Source organism: Daphnia pulicaria, unplaced genomic scaffold (genome assembly GCF_021234035.1).
Source record: "Daphnia pulicaria isolate SC F1-1A unplaced genomic scaffold, SC_F0-13Bv2 h1tg000207l, whole genome shotgun sequence".
Classification (NCBI taxonomy): Eukaryota; Metazoa; Arthropoda; class Branchiopoda; order Diplostraca; family Daphniidae; genus Daphnia; species Daphnia pulicaria.
Genome location: NW_025804886.1, coordinates 5001 through 15000, shown reverse-complemented (window position 1 = coordinate 15000; position 10000 = coordinate 5001). Strand labels below are relative to the sequence as shown.

Sequence of the window (10000 nt, the reverse complement as noted above, 5' to 3'; positions counted from 1 at the left end):
CGTAGCCGCAGCCTGGTTCCGGAATCAGGACCGGATTCCCTTTCGCCTTAACCTGGGTGGCGTCTCACGTTATACGATACATGGTTTCATATTTTCGAAGGCGCTGCGAAAGAAGCATGCGATGCCATAACGCGATGAACGGTACTAGGAAAATAAAAGAGACGGGAGAAAAACAATCAAATACCGGCTAAGAGAAATCAAAAAAAGGAAAAAGACACTTCTTTTAACCTTCTATCATTCTCACAAGCTTTCTTATTCATGTGTTTTCTTTGACCCCGCAACTTTAGATTTTTTCTCTTCGCGCACACCACAGAAGAATCACCGACACACGACTCAACCACAACCACGCCCGCTACTCATACGATAGATGCAACACATCACGCCCGTCACTAGGTCGGCTTTCGCCTGCGGCTTAGGATCGACTGACTCATGTCCAACCACTGTTCACATGAAACCCTTCTCCGCGTCAGTCCTCCAGGATCCCTCTGGAGTATTTGCTACTACCACCAAGATCTGCACCGACGGCGGCTCCGGGCAGGCTCACGCCCACAACCCTTCTACGCTCACCGTCGCGACCACCCCTACTCGTCGGGGCCTCAGCGCCGTCGCTCTCTTCGAGCTGACACGGACGTTATTCGCTCTGCCGACCGACGGCCCGGTATAGGCACGACGCTATAGCGCCTCCCATTTTAAGGGCTAGTTGCTTCGGCAGGTGAGTTGTTACACACTCCTGAGCGGATTCCGACCTCCATGGCCACCGTCCTGCTGTCTTTAGCAACCAACTCCTTTTCGTGGGATCCGAAATGTGCGTCGTTTAGGCGCCTTAACCGGGCGTTTGGTTCATCCCACAGCGCCAGTTCTGCTTACCAAAAATGGCCCACTGGGCGCTCAGATTCAAATCAATTGCCGCGGCCTCAATCAAGGAAAAAGGCCGGGCTTCTCACCCATTGAAAGTTTGAGAATAGGTTGAGGTCGTTTCGACCCCAAGGCCTCTAATCATTCGCTTTACCGGATGAAACTCCGTTTGTTCTCTTTGCGAGCACCAGCTATCCTGAGGGAAACTTCGGGGGGAACCAGCTACTAGATGGTTCGATTAGTCTTTCGCCCCTATACCCAACTCCGACGATCGATTTGCACGTCAGAATCGCTGCGGACCTCCACCAGGGTTTCCCCTGGCTTCGTCCTGGCCAGGCATAGGTCACCATCTTTCGGGTCCCAACGTGTGCGCTCTGGGTTCGTCCGGCCGACTCGACCAAACCCTTTTAAGGGGGAAAGATCTCGCGAGCATTCGGACGCCCTGGGGTTGCGCCCGCTCTGTTCGAGACGGGATCACCCCTCGCGGATGCACCCTCATCGGGGCCGCTTCACTTTCATTGCGCCTCGCGAGTTTAGTTTGATAATTTCTCGACGACTTGCGCACATGTTAGACTCCTTGGTCCGTGTTTCAAGACGGGTCGGGTGGGACCCGACTTCTACTCTCCGCTCTGGGCCTCCACAGGTTGAGCACCGCAACTTTTTCTCTTTTACAAAAAAAAGCTACGACACCTCCCGGGAGGAGACAGGTCACGACCGGGCAGTACTGTTGGGAAACGCCGCGCTCGTCATCGCGGCACCCGCGAAGGTAACCACGAAACTCGCTAACGGACGCCCCGTGTAACAGACACCCAGTCGGTCGCGGAGTCCTACTAGGCCCCCCACTTGCGGACCTTGGCGTGGCTATTGCGATCGCAGAACGACTTATGCAAGAGAGCCGCCAATTCAGGCAGTCTCCATGCAGCGTTAAGGGCATACAACCAAGTGCCGGGAGCGGGGACTTGTTCGACCTTCGAGGGCCCACCCGTTTAACCCCCTGAACGGTTTCACGCACTCTTGAACTCTCTCTTCAAAGTTCTTTTCAACTTTCCCTCGCGGTACTTGTTCGCTATCGGTCTCGTGGCGATATTTAGCCTTAGAAGGAGTTTACCTCCCGCTTAGGGCTGCACGCTCAAGCAACCCGACTCTTGGGAAGGGATCCGATGCACGGTCTCGGCTCGTCTTATCTACGGGCCTGACACCCTCTGTGGGTTGCTCGCCCCGTTCATGGAGACTTGGACGATAGATACCGGACAGACGCGCACGATCCTCCCGAACACCACATTCCTCGGCACCCGCTCAACCGGGCGCGAGGTTCGGTGCTGGGCTCATCCCTGTTCGCTCGCCGCTACTAAGGGAATCCTTGTTAGTTTCTTTTCCTCCGCTTACTGATATGCTTAAGTTCAGCGGGTAGTCTCATCTAAACTGAGGTCAGAATGAATTGTTTGTTTTCAAAAGGAGACAACACTTTATCTAGCTCGGCAGACTTTGGCGTTTTAAAGCCGGGAAAGATTGAATAATTGCCGGTTCAAATTTTTTTTTTTCGAAATAAAGCGAGTCTCTCGTTATTCGCAAAAATTAATTTACGAAAAGTGACAGGGCGTCCTGCGGCTTTTTGTATTGAAACAACGCGTCGTGCGCGAACCAAGCTTGCATAACGAGCGGTTAGAGTGAGTGATAATTCGCGGTGGTCGACACTTCGACACGCCCGGCGCACACACACAACTAAACTCGCGTTGAAGCGGTATATCGCGCACACGCAGCCGACACCTTGTTCGAGAAGATGTGTTTATTTCTAAAATTTTTTTTTGAGTTGGCTCAAAAATTTCCCATCTGTTTTGCCATCGAAAAAGGTTTCTTTTGAATAGAGAGGAAAAAAACAAAACAGGGCGAACCTTCTTTTATTTTTCCCCCTTTTTTGTATTTGAGGCATCGCGGACACTTAAGTCGCGCGGCACCCAGACGTTAGAGATTCGGGAGCTTTTATGCGGTCAGGCCGGGTGAAAAATAAATCTCGCCGCGACCCAACATGCAAAACCAAGACTGAAAAAATCTCTGTTCGTTCATCATTCGACCGACCCTCAGTCAGATGTGGCCCGAGCGAGAAGCTGGGCCGCCATTTACGTTCAAGATTTCGATGCTCCATGTGTTCTGCAGTTCGCATGGATTAGCGCACTTTGCTGCGCTCTTCATCGATCCACGAGCCTAGTGATCCACCGTTCAGGGTCGTATATAAAACGACATATTCGTTTTCTTCTCTCTTTTTCTCCAACCCGCCCAAGCAAATGAATGCGAGGGCGGAGAAAGAAAGCCAGAAAGAAAATGTTCCGATAAACACTCGTACTAGAATTTGGGTTTAGTGTGTTATTGTGATTTTGAATTCTTCCTACTTCATCGAGAGGGCGAAGGGCAAGCTTAAAAAACATTCGGTTTTCAACGGCATAGTGTCGGGCTTTGGAGTGTTAGTCTATACGACGCACACGCACGCAACCACGAGTATCTACGCCCGAAAAGAACGTCCAGAGTAAAGTCTCACACTTTCGTCCCCCACCGAGAATCAAAAAATCCCGAAGACGAAGAGAGAAACAAAAAAAAAACAATTTCGATTGGGCGTATCCGCTTTAAACCACCGCGCATCAGAGCGCCTGATACCCGTTCAAAATCTTGATGTTTTTTTTTTTTTTTTCCGACTCTCCATCCACCGAGTTTTTATTTTTCAAAGTGTTTGATTTAGGGACTAAGACTTTATAAAATCTCCTTTATTGTTCCTTCGGTACTCGCGGCCCAGGCGGGCTATCGTATTCTTCACTCTACTAACGTCAACACTGTGAGCGCCGCTAAAGGTCGAATGAATCTATAGAGACATTCACCATCGAAGCAGGAAGAATTTGCTCACGGCCATAGACCAAATCGAAAGACTTTGTGTTTTTTTTTGAGCCGAGAGGAAAGAAAAATCAATTTGAAAAGGCGAATCCGCTTTAAACCACCGCGCATCAGAGCGCCTGATACCCGTTCAAAATAAATGATTTTCTTCCGTCAACCCACACATAGTTCATACGATGTCTTACGCCGAAAGACTTTTGATGGGGTTTTTTTTGTTTTGCAACTTTTAGTTGTTTCGTGCTCAACCAAAGCCATATGCGCAAAACATTTGTCTTGTTCGTTTATGATCCTTCCGCAGGTTCACCTACGGAAACCTTGTTACGACTTTTACTTCCTCTAAAGGATCAAGTTCGACCATCTTTCAGTCTCGCCGTTGGTAGGCACCGCACGGGCAGAGATTGCTCCCCACTCGACGGCACCCCGACAAGCCCGTCCGAAGGCCTCACTAAATCATTCAATCGGTAGTAGCGACGGGCGGTGTGTACAAAGGGCAGGGACGTAATCGACGCGGGCTAGTGACCCGCGCCTACTAGGGATTCCTGGTTCATGGGGATCATTGCAGTCCCCAATCCCAACCACGAAGGAGGTTCAGCGGTTACCCGGTCCTTTCGGACAGGGAGAGTGAAACACGCTGATTCCTTCAGTGTAGCGCGCGTGCGGCCCAGGACATCTAAGGGCATCACAGACCTGTTATTGCTCACTGTCACGCGGCTGGACGCCGCTTGTCCCTCTAAGAAGACTGCGTGACGGACGCGAGAGCAGAAGGTATCGCCGGGGATGACGACGACCGAATAACAATAGAGCCAGCCCCCGCGAGACATTCCCGACAAAGCCCCGCCATACCTCATCCGCCAGGCAACCAACCCGTGAAGGCCGTACACACCGACGAACAAAGCACAACGAAACCAAGCCGAGAGATTGCCTCACTAAAGGAACCAGTCCCACCGAGACCCGAATCGCCGCCACCTGATCCCGACGCCTCCGTACTCCCTTCGGTTTCAATTGATAAAACCCGTCACCTATTTAGCAGGCTAGAGTCTCGTTCGTTATCGGAATTAACCAGACAAATCGCTCCACCAACTAAGAACGGCCATGCACCACCACCCACCGAATCAAGAAAGAGCTCTCAATCTGTCAATCCTTCCAGTGTCCGGGCCTGGTGAGGTTTCCCGTGTTGAGTCAAATTAAGCCGCAGGCTCCACTCCTGGTGGTGCCCTTCCGTCAATTCCTTTAAGTTTCAGCTTTGCAACCATACTTCCCCCGGAACCCAAAGACTTTGGTTTCCCGGAAGCTGCCCGTCGAGTCATTGGAGTAACTCCGACGGATTGCTGGTTGGCATCGTTTATGGTTAGAACTAGGGCGGTATCTGATCGCCTTCGAACCTCTAACTTTCGTTCTTGATCAAGGAAAACATTCTTGGCAAATGCCTTCGCTGTTGTTCGTCTTGCGGCGGTCCAAGAATTTCACCTCTGTCGCCGCAGTACGAATGCCCCCGTCCGTCTCTATTGACCATTACCTCGGGTCCAAAAGTAAAAGACCAGCAAAATCGGACCGAGGTCCTATTCCATCATTCCATGCTGCGATATTCAGGCGTTGGGATACACCTGCTTTGAGCACTCTAATTTGTTCAAAGTAAACGTTGCCGGCCGCCCGAGACACCCGGTGAAGGGCACCCCGAACGATTGACTGGGTGGAGCGAATCGAGTCAACTACGACCAAAATTTAAAAAAGAACCCGAAAGAACTTTCCAACTCTGGCCGCAGATACAACAACGACGCACCGACCACCACTCCGGCGATGTTGTCCGACCGTGAAGAGAGTCGGGCTTTGACACCCGGGCTCCCAGAGCGTGAAACGCAACACCCTTGATTCAGAGCGGCGCCGCCCGGCCGAAGACAGACATCCGACTACGAGCTTTTTAACCGCAACAACTTTAATATACGCTATTGGAGCTGGAGTTACCGCGGCTGCTGGCACCAGACTTGCCCTCCAATGGTTCCTCGTTAAAGGATTTAAAGTGTACTCATTCCAATCACGGGGCCTCGGAAGAGTCCCGTATCGTTATTTTTCGTCACTACCTCCCCGTGCCGGGAGTGGGTAATTTGCGCGCCTGCTGCCTTCCTTGGATGTGGTAGCCGTTTCTCAGGCTCCCTCTCCGGAATCGAACCCCGATTCCCCGTTACCCGTTGCAACCATGGTAGGCGCGTAACCTACCATCGACAGTTGATAAGGCAGACATTTGAAAGATACGTCGCCGGCGCGAAGGCCGTGCGATCGGCGTGAAGTTATCCAGAGTCACCAAAATTGGTACGGTGCGCGAGCCCGAAAGCCCGGCCCCGACTGGTTTTGATCTAATAAAAGCACCTCTTCTGCGAGCCCGAAAGCCCGCAGTCGAGGCTCGAGTGCATGTATTAGCTCTAGAATTACCACAGTTATCCAAGTAGGATGGAGTGGATCTAAGGAACCATAACTGATTTATTGAGCCATTCGCGGTTTCGCCGTCTAGCGGCTTGTACTTAGACATGCATGGCTTAATCTTTGAGACAAGCATATGCTACTGGCAGGATCAACCAGGTATTTCGTGTATGTTTGTTTGATATGCATCCGGCGAGTTGCGGGTTTTTATTTCGCCCACGCATCACCAAACACACACCAAATCAACACGTTTTTCGTTTTTTTTCTTTTTCTTCGGAAACTAAAATTTTTGATCGCAACGCCTGGCGTGTCACAGCGAGTCCCAGTGAAGAGAAACACCGATCCGATCCGTTTGTTGGATTTTTTTCATTTCAATTTCCAAAGTCAAAGACCATTCAACGGTCTATGAGCCCAAAGTGAATCGGATTCATTCGACCGGTCTTGATATATTCATCAACTTTTTTTCCCGTATTACGGTTTTCGACGGTCATATGTGGCGTGCTGTATGCTCATAAGTCAAGCCTGCTTTACTAAGCTGACAAGCATACATCTTTTAAATTTTTGTGGGCTCAGAGTTTTATTTTTATTTTTCCACCGCCGAGGCACACTCTCGCATCACCCCGCACGACACACACACACACACACACCTCACCGCTCAACGGTCACACGAGGCAGAATTTTCCGCAAAGACTTTCGAAGAGAAAGAGAAAACTCGGAACAACCGCGGTCAGAGGCCAGCATAGAGGCATCGTATAGAAAGTCATGGGCGGAAAAAAACAAATCATTTCAAGTCGAGACAAGCAACCAGACTACCCCTATAAAAGTGCGCAATTCTTTAAGAGTTCACCGAAGAATGACCGAGATCAAGTATGCACGAAACGAACATATTCCAAGGGCAGCTGAATAAGCGATTCTGCGCCGAAGCGCGAGAAAAGCAAGCGGTACACCGATGGGGATCGTTTTTTTATCGTGTTAGATTCGTTGTTGTCAAGCAAGGATTCTCAAAATGTTTTTTGCATTGCACCCAAGTTTCGTACTGATTACTTGTCGCAGACCGGTGACTGTCAAAAAAAATTTTTTTACGTTTTTTCTTGAGAGGTCACTGCCTACACACAACTCCGGGCGGGCCGTACACTCACAGCCGTTTGAATTCTCCCTTCGTGTGTCATGGCCATAACTGAGCGTACATCTTACCGGGCGCCGAGTTGATCTGGCTTGTTCGATGAACGTTCGGGATACGTACAATCGATATAGCTCCAACCGTAACTCGTTTGTAATTACGCCGGCCATACTCAGCGGGCGCTCAGCTCAGCTCTCGATATCTTCCGTCGAAGGGAAGTTCGTAGTAAAAGAGAGTCAGAGTCGACGCCACATTTTGCGGTCCTCGCATCTCATCCGATTTTTGAATTTTATAGATTTGCCATCACTTCCACCCAATTCTCTCGTATATTTCAATCTCTTGACTTTGTCCGACCGGGCCGTCTTCGCCCCCCTTCAACTCCGTCCATCTCCACTTCTGTGTTCCACACAACGAGCTTCCGTCAAACGGCAAAATGTGAAATATGCGCACGCCGCACGAAATAATTTGAAAGCGTTCTGTTTGGTGGCTTTTTTATTTTTTATCTCTCGGCTCACACACACACACACACATTTCCGCCTGAACGGTAATTTTTTTTGATACGGTGTCAAAAAGTGAAAAGACGCGCACCATTTTCTTTTCTCTTCCGTATCGTCGCTGACGGTAAACGCTGATGGTTATGATGCCGTAAGTTTGGAAGAAAGAATCTTTCCCGTCTTGTCTTGTTACGGTAAAATAACAAAGAACAAGCGTCCGATTTCTCTCACAGACGGCCACAGACAAACCACACGTGCCGAAGAAACGAAACGTCCGAAACCAAAAAAATGTTTGACGCGCGCACCTCTTCTGAACTTTTCGACCAAGAGTCGTTGGATCGAGTGACGAGCTTCTCAGCTGTCGCACCAATCGGTGAAGCGGGCGTTTGAATTCCCGTCCACATCGCGGTTCGGATATATTTTTACATATACCGACCATCGGAAATTTCGAAAACGGTTTTACCGAAGGAATGATATTTCACACACCGACAGCTCATCGAGTTCGTCTCCGTTCAACGGTTTTTTTTTTTAAGACTTTTTGATCGCATGGGGCTAAACTGGTTAGAGCAAAGCCGCGATCCAAGCAGTGAAAAAAAAACAAAGACAGTGCAAGCGCGATCGAACGGAATCGAAACTAAAATCATGTGAAGTGGCGGGCGGAAAGGAGCTCAGCTACGGTGGAAATGAAACTACAACTAACGCCGAACCGGACAACTTCCCATTCTGCGTCTTCGTTTCATTTCCCAAAGCTCCCCGTCGATACCAAAGTTTTTGCGTCGAAGCTACTAAAGAAATTTCGCGCTTTCCTTTTCGCCTCTTTCGCCTTCCCTTCGATATCTATCCAACCACCGGCTTCGACTTTATTTCTTTCACCCGTCTATTCGCCCGATAGTCGACGGTCGGCCATTCTTTGGTATCGGCCAGGCGGACTAACAAGAAGTAAGACTCGTTTGAAAAATTTGGACCGGGCTTTACAATCGCTGCTTGTCGTAATGTCGCAAATTTGAAAAAAATTTTCAATTCGAGAAACCAAACTATTCGACACTTCGAAAATTTTTGGGACTCTGAAAATTTTTCCGAGTTTAGGAATCGAGACCTCTTCTATACTAAGGAAAACCACTAATGTTCCGCCGCATAATGTCTCCGTTTTCCGGCTCATTTTTAGCGATTGGACGGGGACATTGCCCCATCCAACCGCCAGCCGACTTTCAGGAACCGTCGTTTTCAAAGTTGGGACTTAGAAAATTTTCGACGAGTGGGAATTTTTTACGGTCGCAAGTCATCACGACACGCCCGACCAACCCATTTGAGAGCCGCCACGCCTCGACGGTGTGACGGCTTTTTTTCGAATCGACGGGTCTCGCTCACTCCTCTCTCGCGCCGACCAGAGGCCGGGCGAGAGAGTCGTTGCCAAACACCGTCGTCGGAAATGGGAGAATTTGAGTGGGAATTTTTTACGGTCGCGAGTCATCACGACACGCCCGACCAACCCACTTGAGAGCCGCCACGCCTCGACGGTGTGACGGCTTCTCTTTTCGAATCGACGGGTCTCGCTCACTCCTCTCTCGCGCCGACCAGTGGCCGGGCGAGAGAGTCGTTGCCAAACACCGTCGTCGGAAATCGAGAAATTTTCATTTCCATTTCCATTTTTTTTCATCGGCCTTTATACGTCCAAGTCCCGCCAACCACGTCACTACCACGTCGTCGGGACTTAGAAAAATTTTTCAATTTTTCGGACTTAGAAAATTTTTCAACTTTCTTTTTTTCGACAACCTCTTCCCTATATAGGAAAGTAGTGGATGTTCCGGGCAGTAACTGTACGAAAAAGTCGATTTCCGAATTTTTGCCGGACATTCACCTGAGCTCAGGCCGGGCCGCCCGCTCAACTGCCGCCCGGTCACCACCAAAAACCGGTCTTGGAAATTTTAGGACTTAGAAAATTTTTCAACTTTTTCTTTCTCGACAACCTCTTCCCTATATAGGAAAGTAGTGGATGTTCCGGGCAGTAACTGTACGAAAAAGTTGATTTCCGAAATTTTGCCGGGCTTTCACCAGAGCTCAGGCGGGGCTTACCATCACACCCGCCGACCGGTCACCACCAAAAACCGGTCTTGGAAATTTTAGGACTTAGAAATTTTTTCCAACTTTTTTTCTTTCGCTCTTTCTCTCTTTTTCAGCCGTCTTTGCTCGTCCCAGTGCCGCCTATAGCTTCACTATCCATCGTCGGGACTTAGAA

General features: G+C 49.6%; 3 non-coding genes across 3 annotated transcripts in view; all 3 read right to left on the bottom strand.

Annotated features, from left to right (window-relative positions):
* Positions 1–2286, bottom strand: part of LOC124319821 — a 4577-nt gene extending 2291 nt beyond the window's left edge. The window contains exon 1 of the ribosomal RNA XR_006913508.1: positions 1–2286. This exon is cut by the window's left edge and continues 2291 nt beyond it. This is a non-coding gene — a ribosomal RNA (large subunit ribosomal RNA).
* Positions 2287–2927: 641 nt separating this feature from the next.
* On the bottom strand, positions 2928–3080 carry LOC124319819. The gene has a single exon (XR_006913505.1). It is a non-coding gene; the product is annotated as a 5.8S ribosomal RNA (ribosomal RNA).
* Positions 3081–4016: 936 nt separating this feature from the next.
* Positions 4017–6312, bottom strand: LOC124319820. Its single transcript, XR_006913507.1, has one exon. It is a non-coding gene; the product is annotated as a small subunit ribosomal RNA (ribosomal RNA).
* Positions 6313–10000: the final 3688 nt, after the last annotated feature.